Below are 10,417 nucleotides of genomic sequence, written 5' to 3' on the forward strand. Positions count from 1 at the left end.
AGGGACCAACAGGCTGTAGCAGAATTGGTGTCACCAAATGGCCAGCATGCCTGGTGCAGGCTGAATGAGGACATTACCACCTGCCAGGCCTTGAGGGTAGTGTGGACTGCAAGTTTTCACCAGGATTCCTTGCCCAGGAAGGAGCTGGAACACTTAGGTATGATATGCCATGCCCCCAACACTCCTTCTCCCCTTCCAGTGGCTTAAGAAGTTGGCATCACATTTCTTGAATATAACAGTCCCCTGGGGCTGCCTACCTCTGTCTTCCCTCCTAATATCACAGCTCAGCCTGGGCTTGCCTTGAGTCTTTGTCAGAAAGGGCCATAACCAAAAGCTTCTCTGGTTGCCATGGGTGCTGTGATGCTGTTCTGATGTTAGTCTGCCTTTCTGTGAAATCACCAGGTATCTGCAGAGCATCCAGGATGTCACAGCATGCACTCATTGGGACCCAAGTCTCCCAAGGCCTAGAAGCAGCCCCTGAGGATAGAAACCAAGTACCATCTCCTGAAGGAGCCTCAAATCTCCACACCCTTCAATCTCAACTGGCTGGATGCCAACAGGGAATATGTAGTTGTCTCGTGATTTGCTGTCTTTTTACAGGAGCATTGTTATCAAACTTAGGCATTTCTATGAGAAGGAGCTAAAAGAGTGTACCAAGATTTTGGATGGAAGATAATGATAGCATGGAAGTAGAAATCACAGAAAATGAGTTTAGAATCTACATAATTAAAATGATCCATGAAGCAAAAGAGAAGAGCACGAATGCAGGTAATGTGTTATCACTCCAATAAACAGTTAAAAGAGAAAATATAGGAAGGAAAGAGCACTTCAGTAAAGAGACTGAGATTCTGGGGAAAAAAAACAAATGCTTGAAATGAAAAAAGAATAATAAACCTAATTAAAAACTCAATATATAGCATTACCAACAGACTAGATCTTGTGGAAGACAGAATCTCAGACAATGAAGGCACAGTATTTAATCTTGAAGATAAAGTTGACCAAACTGGGAAGATGGTAAGAAATCATGAACAGAACTGCCAAGAATTATGGGAAATCATGAAAAGACCACTTAAGGATTATTGGGATTGAGGAAGGCACAGAGATGCAAACCAAAGAAATGAATGTCTTCAATAAAATAATATCTGAAAAATTCCCAAACCTGAAGAAAGAAATGGAAAATCAAATACAAGAGGCTTACAGAACACAGGGTGCAGAAAATTACAACAGATCCACACCAAGTCATATTATCATGAAAATACTTAACATGCAAAGTAAAGTTAGGATTTTAAGGGCTGTGAGAGAAAATCATCAAATTACATATAAGGGGAAAACAACACAGATATCAGCAGATTTCTCAGCACAGACCCTAAAAGCAAGAAGGGTCTGGAATGATTTACTTCATTTTTTAAAGAACATGGATGCCAATCAAGAATCTTATACCCAGTAAAACTAACCTTCAGATTTAATGATGAAATAAAATCTTTCCAGGATAAACAAAAGCTAAAAGAACATACAAGTAGAAAGCCCGAAGTAGAGATCATTCTCAGCAAAATATTTCAAGAGGAGGAAGTGAAAAACAACAGTACAAGTCCACAAATGGAGAAACTACCCTAAAGGAAAAGTCAATAAAAGAGAAACCAATTGAAGTTAAAAACCAAAATTAAGCAAAAATTACCAGAAATACAAATTATATCAAAATTGTAACCCTGAATGTTAATGGCCTAAACTCCTAAATCAAAAGACATTGGCAGGTTGAATTAAAAAGAAAGACCCAACAATATATTGTCTTCAAGAGACTCATCTTATAGAAAATGATATACACAAACTAAAGATGAAAGGATTCAGAAAACAAACCATGCACATGGACTCAGTAAAAAAGCAGGGGTCTCCATCCTTATATCAGAAAATGTGAATTTCAAAGCTAAGTCAGAAGGGATAATGAAGGATATTTCATACTGCTCAAGGGAACAATAAAGCAGCAAGAAGCATCATTTTAAATATTTATGCCCCAAACAATGATGCATAAATGTACAGCAAACTAACCCTTCTCAATATGAAGAATCAAATACACCACTACCCAATAATACTGGGTGACTTTAACACACCACTCTCACCACTGGATAGAAACTCCAAATATAAAATTACAAAGAAACCATAGGATTAAATAATACAATCAATGTAATATACTTAATGGGCATGTATAGAGTATTTCATCCATCATTGAGGTAACATACTTTCTTCTCAGCAGCTCATCAATTCTTCTCCAAAATAGACCATATGTTATGCAACAAAGAAGCCATTAGTAAATACAAAAAATTAGACATACTATCTTGCATTCTATGAGATCATAATGGAATGGGATTAGAAATCAATGATAAAATAAAAAACAAAAACTTTTCATACACCTGTAGGCTAAAAAATAGACTTTTGAATGATGCAAAAATAACAGAAGAGATTAGAAAAGAAATAAAGAATTCTTAAAGGTAAAATAAAACAACAAAACAACATATCAAAATCTCTGGGACACTCTGAAAACAGTAAATAAAGGAAAGTTCATTGTACTGAGCTCATACATTAAAATAATAAAAAATCAACAACTATATGACCTAACGTTATATCTCAAAGCCCTAGAAAAAGAAAAAAAAAAAACAGTTCAACACCAAAAATAGAAGACAGAAAGTAATTAAAATCAGAGCTGAAATCAATGAAATTGAAACAAAAAAAATTTCAAAAAATTGACAAAACCAAAAGTTGATTCTCTATAAAAGTAAAAAAAATAGATAAACTCTTGGCCATACTAACAAAGAGAAGGAGAGAGAAAACTCACATTACTAAAAATCATGATAAAAAATAAAATATTATGACAGATACCATTGAAATACATAACATAATTAGAAGTTACTTTGAAAATCTATAATCCAACAAAATAGAAAATATTGAACACACTGACAATTTTGAGAAACATACAATCCTCCCAAACTGAAGCAGGAAGACATACACATTGTAAGCAGATCAATTTCAAGCACAGAAATAGAAGAAGGCATCAAAAGTCTATCAAAAAGAAAAGTCCAGGAATAGATGGATTCTTAGTTGAATTCTATAAGACCTTCAAAGAATAACTAATACAAACATTCCTCAGTGCATTCCAGGAAATAGAAAAGAAGGAAACCCTTCCAAACTCATTCTATGAAGCTAGAATCACTCTGATACCAGAACCAAAGACACATCAAGGAAAGAAAATATTATCTCAATATCCCTGATGAACATAGATGCAAAATCCTTTTTAAAATTCTGGCAAATTGCATACAAGAACATATTAAAAGGATAGTGTTCCATGAGAAAGTGGAGTTCATACCAGGGATGGAAGGTTGGTTCAACATCTGGAAATTAATACATAATTCATCACATCAATAGACTTACAGTTAAGAATACAGCACCCCTTCATACTGAAAACAGTAGAAAATGTAGGGATAGCAGAAACATACCTCAATATTGTAAAGACTAACTACACTAAGCCCACAGACAACATCATTCTTAATGGAGAAAAACTGAAAGCATTCCCTCTAAAAACTGGAACAAGACAGGGATGCCCTCTTTCACCACTTCTATTCAAAATCTTCCTTGAAACACTAACTAGAGCAGTTAGGCAGAAAAAAGTAATTAAAGACATATAAAAAGAAGGAATTAAGTTGTCACTATTTGCTGATAACATGATTCTATATTCATAGGATTCAAAATTTCCACCAGAAAACTACTAAACCTAATAAATAAATTCAGAAAAGTAGCAGGATATAAAATCAATACACATTAATCTAATGCATTTCCATTCATAAGTGATGTATCCTCTGAAAGAGAAATTAGGAAAACCACTCCTTTCACAATAGCCTCAAAAATAAAAACACTTGGGAATCAATCTAAGAGAAGAGGTGAAAGACTGCTACAATGAAAACTACAGAACATTAAAGAAAGAAATTAATGAAAACCTTAGAAGATAGATCTTTCATTTTCTTGGATAGGCAGAATTAATATTTTCAAAATGGTCATACTACCAAAGGTGCTAAATGGATTCAATGCAATTCCAATTAAAATCCCAATGATATTCCTCATGGAAATAGAGAAAGCAATCATGAAATTCATCTGGAAGCATAGACAATTGAGAATCAATAAAACAATCCTGAGCACAAAGATTGAAGCAGGAGGTATCAAAATACCAGATCTTAAACTATAGTATGGACCAATAGTACAAAAATGGCATGATACTGGCACCACAATAGACAGGCAGACCAATGGTATAGAAGATACAGAGACAAACCCACAAAAATACAATTACCTCATAATGTACAAGTGGACAATAACATACAATGGTTAAAAAATAGCCTGTTCAAAAACTGGTGGGAAAACTGGAAATCCATACGCAGTAAAATGAAATTAAAACTCAATCTCTCACCCTGCACATAACTCAACTCAAATGGATCAAGGACATAGGAATTAGGCCAGAGACCCTGCATCTAATAGAAGATGTAGGCCCAAATCTTCATCATGTTGGCTTAGGATCAGACTTCCTTAACATGACTCCCAAAGCACAAGAAATCAAAACAAGAATCAATAAATGGGATGGATTCAAACTAAAAAGCTTGTTCTCAGGAACAATCAATAATGTGCAAAGAGAGTCTACAGAATGAGAGAAACTCTTTGCTGTATGCACTTTAGATAGAGCACTAATCTCCAAAATTTATAAAGAACTTACAAAACTTTACACCAAAAGTACAAAAAAACCAATCAATAAAGGGGCCAAGGAACTGGACAGACTCTTCACAGAAGAAGAGATAAAGGTGAGTAATAAATACATGAAAAAGTGTTCAGAATCTCTAGTAATTAGAGAAATGCAAATTAAAACAACTAAGATTTCATCTTACTCCAATAAGAATTACTATTTTCAAGAACACAAACAATAATAGATTTTGGCATGGATGTGGGTAAAAATGTACACTCATACATTGCTGGTGGAGTTGCAAATTATTACAGTCACTCTGGAAAGAAGTATAGAAATTTCTCAGAAAATTGGAAGGAAGCCACTTTTGACCCAGCTATCCTACAACTCAATTTATACCCAAATGAGTTCACATTAGCATACTACAGTAACGTAGCCACATCAATATTTATAGCAACACAATTCACAATAGCAAGGTTGTAGAACCAACCTAGATGCCATTCAACAGATGAATGGATAAAGAAGCTGTGGTATATATACACAATGGAATATTATTCAGTCATAAAGAATAATATTGTTGCATTTGCAGATAAATGGATGGAATTGGAGAATATCATGCTAAGTGAAATAAGCCAATCCCCCAAAACCAAAGACTGAATGTTTTCTCTTATAAGTGCATGATGATACATAATAGGGGTGGGGCGTGAGAGAGGAATGGAGAAACATTAGATCACCTAGAGGAAAATGAGAGGGTGGAGGGGCAATGGTATGAAAGATGGTGGAATGAGACAGACATCATTACACTATGTACATGTATGATTACATGAATAGTATGAATCTGAATCATGCACAACCTTAGAAATGAAAATTTGTACAACATCTCTATACAACAAATTAAAATGCAGTGTATAAAGATAAAAATATAAATAAAAATAAACAAAGAAGACGCAGTTGCTTTATCTTGCCAAACTCTCTGGATTAGGAGAGCATTATTTATTACTAACTTACATGCTAGAATCTTGCAGTAGTATCACTGTCTTTCATGTGGATATTGGTAATTATTTTTGATGCTAAAACATTGTTAATCATTCACCCACATTACTATTGTTTGGATATGTGAGTATAGGCAGGACATATCCTAGGAAAAGGTATGAAGTAGGGTTAGACACAGTGCAAACTCCCCCTACCGTACTCTAGAGTCGTTTCATCCACCCTGCATCCTGTGTCCCCAGTGTGGTTCATTTCAAACTGGTTGCAGTTCTTTGGCTCCCAAAACATTTAGCACTTGGTATGTTGCCTGTTAATCTGGCAAACTTCAGTAAACTGTGGACCCTCAAGACTAGAACTGTATCCTGTTCCCCAAGGTGTCTCCCAGTATCTAGCTTGTTGACTGGAGTACAGATGATACAGTAATTATCAATGACTATCTAAATGAAAAGATACCAAAGAATTCATAAAGAGATGTCAACAAAAGGTAAGGGTTAAAAAAAAATCAAGTCTGTTATCCTTTTGAGTGGGTCATTTTGCTTGTCAGAATTATACATGCCAAGTACCATCTCTGTGCCAGAAGTATGATGTACACAATGAGATTTAGGGTCTTATTGGAAAATGGTAAGCTAAACAGATTCCAATTGCTATTTCATTTCTCCAGCTTACTACTGAAATTGGGATAGGTTATGATGATGTGACTATGTCTAAGGAGAAATCAGGTTTCTTTCTTTCTCCTGGCTCTTATTCCTATCACATGAAATCAAGCTTTAGTTACACACAGCAAAATATCAACTTTTAACCATTTTAACTGAGGCAGAGAAGCAAAAGCTAGTAATTTTAAGTTAAATTATCAATGAGCAAATCTAGTACTTTAAAAAAGCTTTAGCCTGGACACCCTAATCTTTTGTTAAAATTATACATACCAAGTAAAATTACTGTGCCAGAAGCATAATGTATGCAATGAGATTCAGGGTCTTAGTGAAAATGGTGATAAAAGGCCTCATTGTCTGAAAGGTTCAAGGTTAGAACAGCAGAGAATGAGTAGAGCAGAAAGGACTTGTATGGCTACAGTGAGCTCCTGGGGGCAGGACCCAGAGCTTCTGTGGAATTCAGCAACTATTTGTAAGCAATGAATGGTCTCTTCTTTTCCTCCTTATTGGCAATTAAGCAACATGATTGAAATATGGCTTGGTGACATTCTAGAAAAGGTTTTGGGAATGACTAAAATTATACTAACTTTCTCATGCAGTATTCCAAACAATAAGTATTGTTCATTTTCACGATTTTTCTACACATTATCAGGATCTCTGGGAGTTGGGGAGTATGTACCTAGAGGATATGAAAATTAGGACCCAGTCACCTGGATTTTGTATTAAAATAAAGATTGCTGAGTCCTTAGTTCTTTGATAGGATCTGATGTAAACATTTCATTCAAGTGCCTAATAATGTCCTTGTTTCAGGGATGATACTGTTAACCACTGAAGGGCAGTAGTTCCTAGTTTACATTTAGAAATCTGCATAATAAATTGCACTGTGCGTAGTGAGGGGTGATATTGGTGATTGGCCCAGGTGTGATCTATCACTGAGCTGCATCATCAACCCATTTTATTTTGAGACAGGGTCTTGTTAAGTTACTGAGACTGGCCTTGAACTTGTGATCCTCTTGTCCCAGTCCTGAATTACTAGGATTATAGTCCTGTTTCACTGTACCTCGCTTTATTACTGCATTGAAAGACTACTTGCTTGAGTGTTTCAATTTTAGTTTTACCAAACCCTCCTGGATTTTCTCTTGGTGACATTCAAAATGCAGCCCTCCCCCCAAAAAAATATAACTCAGTATTGATGACTGATGGGTTATATGGCCTTGGGCCCTCTTTTTTTGGTTGGATCATGAAACTAAGGGAAAACAATTTTGCACCTTTAAAATATTACTACTCTTCCAATGAAAAGGATAGTTGAACAGAGCAATTTTTAAAATGATAAACAAAAAACATGATACAATGAAGATTTTCTGAACTAGAAAATGCAATTGATGCATTCTCACCATTCAGATTAGGATTATGTCCACACTAAACTTAAAAGAGTAATTTCCTTTCAAAATAACAAATCTCTTCCACATATGCTACTTATGTACTGGTAAAGGAAACAAAATAGACTTGGTCTACAACAAATTTTAAGTGATGCTGATAGGTTTCTTGTGATCTTTGCAAAGGTAGACTGGAAGCCTGAGTGGGACAACTGGCAGAGCTGAGGAGTTTCTGCACACAATCATTCATGTACACTAATTGTTCATTCATCTATAATCATAATAGCAGACTATAGCAGATATTAAAGAATTCCAATTAGGGAGAAAAGGCACTAGGCTTTCTGAAAGAGGTAGGCTTTTGAACTGAAATATATTTTATAAAGAGAGAGATGTCAAGGCACTCTGCTAAGTGCTGAATGTCAAGGATGCAGATTTACAAATAAAGTGAAATGTCTCTTTCAATTGGATAATTTGACATTTTGAGCTTACACGTCTGTTCCATTCCAAACTTTTAAGTAGATTTTTATCAAATTTGAATGCACTCAGTAAGTACAGATGCATGTTGAAACCCAGTGAAGCTAGTTTAAATTTGCATTTGAGACTGCTAAAATTTTTAGTTTGGAAATCTAAGCCATCAAATATGTGCAATGCTCTGAAGCAGGGACTGTAAGAGATATACAAAATGTGAATTAACAAGAGAGTAAACAATGTGCACAGGAAATGAGTGGTTCTTTGCATACAGGGACTGGAGAGATTCTGAAGAATTGCTGCCTGAGCTGAGCTGGAAGAATGGACAGGATTTTGATAGAGAGCAAAGAATATTTTAGAACTTAATAGATCTGCTTAATTTGGATAGGGAAAGCATATTCAGGAAGAGACCTGGTGATAATTGAATTCTGAAAAGAACGAGTGGGCCTTGAAGAGTTCCACCTTAATATGTTGCTATACCTTCAAAAGTGATATCCATGTGAAGGAAGAACTCAATAGAAAGTGGAAGAAACAGGAAGATAGGAGAAAATTATTACACTAGTTCACACACTTAAGGGAGAGTGGACAATAATTATAAGAGATCAATTTTGAAGACATTTCTAAGCAAGATTGAGAAGAACTTGAGTTTGGTTTGACAAATAAGCAGGGAGTAAAAGTGAGGATGAGGCAAACTGACTGACTATGAACTGGCAATACTTTAGTAACAATAGCTAATGTGAATTGAAGACTTGCTGTGTGCCAGTCTGGGCCACTCATCATGGCTTTTCATTTAATGCTACTAGTAGTTCTGTTTTAAAGTTGAGGGGTGCTGTATTTTATCAAATGCTTTTTCTGCATCTATCAAAATAATCATGTGATTCTTGACTTTAAGTCTATTGATATGGTGAATTACATTTATTGATTTCCTGATGTTGAACCAACCTTGCATCCCTGGGATGAAACCCACTTGATCATGGTGCACTATCTTTTTAATATGTTTTGTATGCGATTTGCGAAAATTTTGTTAGAATTTTTGCGTCGATGTTCTTTAAGGATATTGGTCTGAAATTTTCTTTCCTCGATGTGTCTCTGTCTGGTTTAGGTATCAGGGTAATATTGGCTTCATAGAATAATTTGGGAGGGTTCCCTCCTCTTCTATTTTATGGAATACTTTGGGAAGTATTGGAATGAGCTCTTCTTTAAAGATTTTGTAGAACTCGGCTGAGAACCCATCTGGTCCTGGACTTTTCTTTGTTGGTAGGCTTTTGATGACTTCTTCTATTTCATTACTTGAAGTTGGTCTATTTAAATTGTGTATGTCCTCCTCGTTCAGTTTAGGCAATTCACATGTCTCTAGAAACCTGTTGATGTCTTCGAAATTTTCTATTTTGTTGGAGTATAGATTTTCAAAATAGCTTCTAATTATGTTTTGTATTTCAGTCGTGTCTGTTGTGATATTTTCTTGTTCATTCCGAATTTTACTGACTTGGGTTTTCTCTCGTCTTCTCTTTGTTAGTGTGGCTAAAGGTTTATCAATTTTGTTTATTTTTTCAAAGAACCAACTATTTATTTTGTCAAATTTTTCTATTGTTTGTTTTGTTTCAATTTCGTTGATTTCAGCTCTCAGTTTAACTATTTCCTGTCTTCTACTACTTTTGGTGTTGGTCTGTTCTTCTTTTTCTAGGGCTTTGAGCTGTAGTGTTAGGTCGTTTATTTTTTGAGTTTTACTTCTTTTATTAAACGCTCTCCATGAAATAAATCTTCCTCTAAGTACTGCTTTCATAGTGTCCCAGAGATTTTGATATGATGTTTCTTTGTTCTTGTTTACCTCTAAGAATTTTTTAATTTCCTTCCTAATATCTTCTGTTATCCATTCATCATATAATAGCATATTGTTTAATCTCCAGGTGTTGGAGTAATTTCTGTTTTTTACTCTTTCATTTATTTCTAACTTCAATCCATTATGAACCTATAGAATACAATGTAGTGTCTCTATCTTCTTGTATTTGCTGACATTAGCTTTGTGGCATAATATATCGTCTATTCTAGAGAAGGATCCATGTGCTGCTGAGAAGAAAGTGTATTCGCTCTTGGTTGGATGGTATATTCTATAAATGTCTGTTAAGTCTAAATTATTGATTGTGTTATTGAGATCTATGGTTTCTTTGTTCAATTTTTGTTTGGAAGATCTGTCCAGTGGTGAGAGAGGCATGTTAAAATCA

At 35.0% G+C, this 10,417-nt stretch overlaps 1 pseudogene; it reads left to right on the forward strand.

The window, feature by feature from the left end:
• Window positions 1–10,417, forward strand: part of LOC124973345 (M-phase inducer phosphatase 2-like) — a 75,137-nt pseudogene that overhangs the window by 49,937 nt on the left and 14,783 nt on the right.

This window comes from Sciurus carolinensis, assembly GCF_902686445.1.
Source record: "Sciurus carolinensis chromosome 14 unlocalized genomic scaffold, mSciCar1.2 scaffold_126_arrow_ctg1, whole genome shotgun sequence".
In the NCBI taxonomy this organism is placed as follows: domain Eukaryota; kingdom Metazoa; phylum Chordata; class Mammalia; order Rodentia; family Sciuridae; genus Sciurus; species Sciurus carolinensis.